This window comes from Meles meles, unplaced genomic scaffold (assembly GCF_922984935.1).
Source record: "Meles meles unplaced genomic scaffold, mMelMel3.1 paternal haplotype, whole genome shotgun sequence".
In the NCBI taxonomy this organism is placed as follows: Eukaryota; Metazoa; Chordata; class Mammalia; order Carnivora; family Mustelidae; genus Meles; species Meles meles.
This window is the reverse complement of record NW_025721454.1, coordinates 21,968-28,248: the sequence shown is the minus strand read 5'-3', so window position 1 is coordinate 28,248 and position 6,281 is coordinate 21,968.

The following is a 6,281-nucleotide window of genomic DNA, read 5'->3' as shown; positions in this document are numbered from 1 at the left end:
TATTGACTGATTGCTACAAGATGGCAAACCCTGTATCGAAAATATATTTCCATTAAGGACCTTAGGGAATCATTTGATGAAATTAACCCTAAAAACCATCTTGCCCGGCCCCCTTTCCTGTGGAAATTTTGATTAACAAGGCAATCTCTTTATCTGTCATAGATCTATTCAAATTTTCTGTTTAAAAAAAAAGTTTCCAGTGGCTTGTGTTTTTCTAGTAATTTGGATATTTTATCTACGTTAAGAAATCTGTGGACATTTTGATTTCTATTTTCCTGACAATGAGTGATGTAGAGCATCTCTTCATGTGTCTGTTGGATATCTATGTATCTTCTTTGGGGGAAAAAAAAAGTCTATTCAGATTCTCTGCTATTTTTTTGTTGTTGTTATTGACCTGATTAGTGATGATATATTTAGTGATTTTTATATATTTTGGATATTAAACTCATATCAGATTTTTAAAAAGTAATTTGTGGACATATAAGTATACCTAGTATAGTCTTTTAATTTTTTTTCAGTAAAGTTCCTAGTGATGTCCTTATTCCTTCTGGTTTTAGTAATGGAGTCATCTCTATTTTTTCCCCTTTTCGTCTAACCTAATGTTTGTCAGTTTTGTTAACTTTTTTAAAGACCCAACTTTTGACTTTTGTTGATTTTCTCTGCTCTGTTTACTCTCTCTAATTTTTATTTACATCTTAGCCTTTGTTATTCTCCTCTTTTTCTTTTTTTTTTTCTTTTTTAATCTCTTTTTGTCTTGTGGTTATAATTTCTTACTCCTAGTTTCTTGAGATGTGAGTTTGGGTAATTGATTTGAGATCTTTTTTCCTCATGTGGGCGTTTACAGCTACAATTTTTTTTTTTTTTTTGAAACTGCTTTTGTTGCACCCCATGCTGTTTTACATATTGTGTTTTCATTTTCATTTATTTCAAGGTATTTTCTAATTTCCCTTGTGTATTCTTTTTTGGCCCACTGAGTATTTAAGGATGGGTTGTTTCATTTACACATATTTCTAAATTTCCAGAATTTCCTTCCATTACTGATTCTAGATTCATTCCATTGTGGCGAGAGAACATATTTGCTATGATTTCAATCCATTTAAATTATTGAAATTTATGTATGATCTAGCATATGGCCCATCTGGGGAAATACTGAATGTGCATTTCAGAAGAATGTGTATTCTATTGGTGGTGGTAGTGTTCTGTATATGCCTGTTAGCCCTGGTGGGTTATAATAGTGTTTATATCTTCTAGTTCACCAGTGACCTTTTGTTCTTGTGTCCCTCTTTGGATATAGTTAACCATTTCCCTCTCAAATTTTGTCTGTTTTTGACTCAGATATTTGGAACTCTGTTGTTAGGTAGGCATGTTTATAATTCTTGTATCTTTTGACAGGTAGACCTTCTTACCAGTATATAATGTCCTTCTTTGTAGTAAAATATTTTACTTAAAGTCTGCTTTGTCTGCTAACAATATATCCACCACTGCATGCCTTTGGTTACTACATGCGCGGAACTTTTTATAACATCTTTTGAGCTGAATCTGTTAGTCTGACTCTGCCATTTGGTTTAGACAGCATACAGTTGGATCATCCATTCTGCTTAGACTTTCACTTACAATTTTTCTCTTGAATAGATACCTACTTTATTTTATTGAAGTATTATTGACATACAATATTATATTAGTTTCAGGTGTGTAATACAGTGATTTGGCAATTCTATACATTGCACAGTACTCACCAAGATAAGCATAGTTACCCTCTATCACCATACAAAATTATTATAATAAGGACTACATTCCCTATGCTATAATTTTCATCCCTGTGGTATATTTATTTTATGATTGGACTTTTCTATGTCTTAATCCTCTTCACCTGCTTTACCCATCTGCCCAAATCGCCTCCATTAGTTTGTTCTCTGTACTTACAACTCTCTTCTGTTTTTTGTTAGTTAGCTCTCTTTAGATTTCTCATATAAGGGAAATCATATGACATTTGTCTTTCTCTTTCTGACTCATTTCCCTTAACATAATGCCCTCCACATCTATACCATTTTCCAGTTTTCGTTTCCACCAACAGTACGTAAGTGTTCCCTTTTCTCCACATCTCAGCCAACATTTGTTGTCTCCTGTGTTGTTGATTTTAGCCATTCTGACAAGCGGGAGGCGGTATCTCATTGTGGTTTTGATTTGTATTTCCGTGATGATGAGTGATGTTGAGCATCTTTTCCTGTGCCAGTTGGCTATTTGTATGTCTTCTATGGGAAAATGTCTATTCAGCTCCTCTCTCTGTCTCTTTATTTGGAGGAGTAGTATTTTTGGTGTTGAGTTGGAAGAGTTCTCTGTACATTTTGGATATTAACCCTTACCAGATATATTATTTGAAAATGTCCCCTCCCATTCTGTCGGCTGCTTCTTCATTTTATTGGAGGGTTCCTTTGTGAAACAAAAATGTTTAGTGTGGTGTAGTCCCAATGGTTTATTTTTGCTGTTGTTTCCTTTGCCTAAGGACACATCACATTGCTAAGGTCTGTGCCCAAGAGATTACTCCCTATGTTATTTTCTCAGAATTTTATGATGTTAGGTCTCGCATTTGTCCTTTCATCCATTTTGAGTTTATTTTTGTGTATGGTGTAAAAAAGTGGTCCAATTTCATTCTTTTACAAGCTGTCCAGTCTTCCAAACAGCATTCACTGGAGAGACTGTCTTTTCTCTATTGCATATTCTCATCTCCTTCCTTGTAGGTAAATTGGCAATACAACTGTGGGTTTAGTTTTGGTATCTCTAAACTTTCCCACTGACCTATGTGTGCATTGTTTTGTGCCAGTACCATACTGTTTCCATAACTTCATAGTGTACCATGAAATCTGAGATCGTGAAACCTCCATCCTCGTTCTCCTTCTCAAGATTGGTTTGCGTATTCAGCATCTTTTATGGTTCCATAAAAATTTTAGGATTATCCTAGTCATGTGAAAATGCTAATAGGGATTTGATTTGATAAGGATTGGTAGGGATTATATTCAATCTGTAGGTTGCCATAGGTAGTATGGACATTTTAACAATATCATTTCTTCCTATCCATGAGCATGGAGTATCTTTGCATTTGTTTAGTATTGCCTTCAATTTCTCTCTCTCTTTTTTTGTTAATTGTCCTATGATAGTCACCATAAAATATATCATTAGTTTTTGATGCAGTGTTCCAGATTTATTGTTTATATATAACATGCAGTGCTCCATGCGACGCATGCCTTCCAATTTCTTTCATCAGTGTTCTACAGTTTTGAGGGTACGGGTCTTTTACCTTCTTGCTTAAATTCATTCCTAAGCATTTTATTCTGTATAGTGCGATTGCAAATGGGGATTATTTTCTTAATTTCCTTATCTGCTACTTTGTGTATATAAATGCAACTAATTTCTGTATATTAACTTTGTATCCTGCAATTTTACTGAATTCATTTATTAGTTTAGTAGCTTTTGGGGGGAGTCTTTGAGTTCTCGCTACATAGTATCATGTCATCTGCAAATAGTGGAAGTTTTTCTTCTTTACCAACTTGGATGCGTTTTATTTCTTTCTCTTGTTGGATTGCTATGGCTAGGACTTTCAGTACACTGTTGAATAAAAACAGTGAGAATAAGCAATCTCTGTCTTTTAACTGGATATTTCCTAGTGAACCATTTTAAATATCTAAGGGTTTGTTTAAATGTCTTAGGTTTTTTTGTTCATTTTTGTTGTCTTAGTTCTGGATTTATTACTAAATATTTTAGGATCATTCTATTAGGAGTTGCCTTGGAGATTAAAATTGACATATTCGATTGATTTAATGCCAGCCTCATTTAAAAAATATGTATAAACTTTGATTCTTTGTGTCTTCACCTTTTTTTGTTATCACAAATGACATCTTTGTACACTGTATTCCCACCAGCATGGATTTATAATTTTTTTCTCTGTACACAAGGGGTTCATATTAGATAAGAGAGAAATAATTACTGCATTAATTCACTCTTATTGTTGTAACCAATTTCCACAAATAGATAGGGGTAAAACAACACAAATTATTCTCTTAACTCTTCTGAATATCAGAAACTTAAAACTCATTTTACTGGGCTGAAATCAAGGTGTCAGCAGGGCTGGCTCAGCTAGAGTCTCTGCTGGGATAACACATATTCTTGACACTTTCAATTTAGCAGCCTCCTGTATTCATGCACTCATGGCCTCTTTATCTTCAATTTCATCACTCCATGGCTCTTTTCTTTTTTATGTCTTTCTCTTCTATGACTTCACCTGCATTCCTCTTCCAAGGAACATGTCGAGACTGCTCGAATAACACAATATAATTTCCTCATCTCAAGGCTCTTAATCTTATCATATTTGTAACATTCCTTTTGCTAGATAATATAACATGCACAGGATCTGTGTGGACCCCTTTGAGTTTTGCCTTAATTTGACCTTGTTTAGCTGGCCAGATGTGTAGATTGAGGATTTTCATCAGATTTGGGTATTTCTTTTGCTTTATATTCTTTTTTCTTTTTTTTTTAACTTTTAATATTTTTTTATTTTTTTAATTAATTAATTTATTTTCATCGTAACAGTACTCATTGTTTTTGCACCACACCCAGTGTTCGTGCAATACGTGCCCTCTCTATTGCCTTCCACCTGGTTCCCCAACCTCCCACCCCATGCCCCTTCAAAACCCTCAGGTTGTTTTTCAGAGTCCATATTCTCTCATGGTTCATCTCCCTTTCAATTTCCCACAACTCCCTTCTCCTCTCCATCTCCCCCAAACTCCCTTCTCCTCTCCATCTCCCCATGTCCTCCATGTTCTTTGTTATGCTCCACAAATAAGTGAAACCATATGATACTTGACTCTCTCTGCTTGACTTATTTTGCTCAGCATAATCTCTTCCAGTCACGTCCATGTTGCTACAAAAGTTGGGTATTCATCCTTTCTGATGGAGGCATAATACTCCATCATGTATATGGACCACATCTTCCTTATCCATTCATCCATTGAAGGGCATCTTGGTTCTTTCCATAGTTTGGCGACTGTGGCCATTGCTACTATAAACATTGGGGTACAGATGGCCCTTCTTTTCATGACATCTGTATTTTTGGGATACATCTGTATCTTTCTCCACATCCACTTCAACACATGTTGTTTGCAGTCTTGATATTTTCGGTCATTCTAACTGGTGTCAGGTGGTATCTCAATGTAGTTTTAATTTGAATCTCCCTAATGGCTAGTGATGATGAACACTTTTTCATGTGTCTGATAGCCATTTGTATGTCTTCATTGGAGAAGTGTCTGTTCATATCTTCTGCCCATTTTTTGATATGATTATCTGTTTTGTGTGTGTTGAGTTTGAGGAGGTCTTTATAGTTCCTGGATATCAACCTTTTGTCTGTACTGTCATTTGCAAATATCTTCTCCCATTCCGTGGGTTGCCTTTTTGTTTTGTTGACTGTTTCCTTTGCTGTGCAGAAGCTTTTGATCTTGATGAAGTCCGAAAAGGTCATTTTTGCTTTTGTTTCCTTGGCCTTTGGAGACATCTCTTGAAAGAAGTTGCTGTGGCTGATATCGAAGAGGTGACTGCCTATGTTCTCCTCTAGGATTCTGATAGATTCCTGTCTCACGTTGAGGTCTCTTATCCATTTCGAGTTTATCTTTGGGTACGGTGTAAGGGAAGGGTCGAGTTTCAGTCTTCTACATATAGCAGTCCAGTTTTCCCAGCACCATTTATTGAAGAGAATGTCTTTTTTCCATTGTATATTTTTTCCAGTTTTGTTGAAGATTATTTGACCATAGAGATGAGGGTCCATGTCTGGGCTCTCCACTCTGTTCCACTGGTCTATGTGTCTGTTTTTATGCCAGAACTGGGCTGTCTTGGTGATCGCATCTTTGTAGTAAAGCTTGAAATTTGGTAACGTGATGCCGCCAGTTTTGTTTTTGTTTTTCAACATTTCCTTAGCGATTTGGGGTCTCTTCTGATTCCATACCAATCTTAGGATTATTTGCTCTAGCTCTTTGAAAAATATCGGTGGAATTTTGATCGGAATGGCATTAAAAGTATAGATTGCGCTAGGCAGTATAGACATTTTAACAATGTTTATTCTTCCGATCCAAGAGCATGGAACAGTCTTCCATTTTTTGTGTCTTCTTCAATTTCTTTCATGAGTGTTCTGTAGTTCCTCGAGTACAGATCCTTTACCACTTTGGTTAGGTTAATTCGCAGTTATCTTATGGTTCTTGGTGCTATAGTAAATGGAATTGATTCTCAAATTTGCCTTT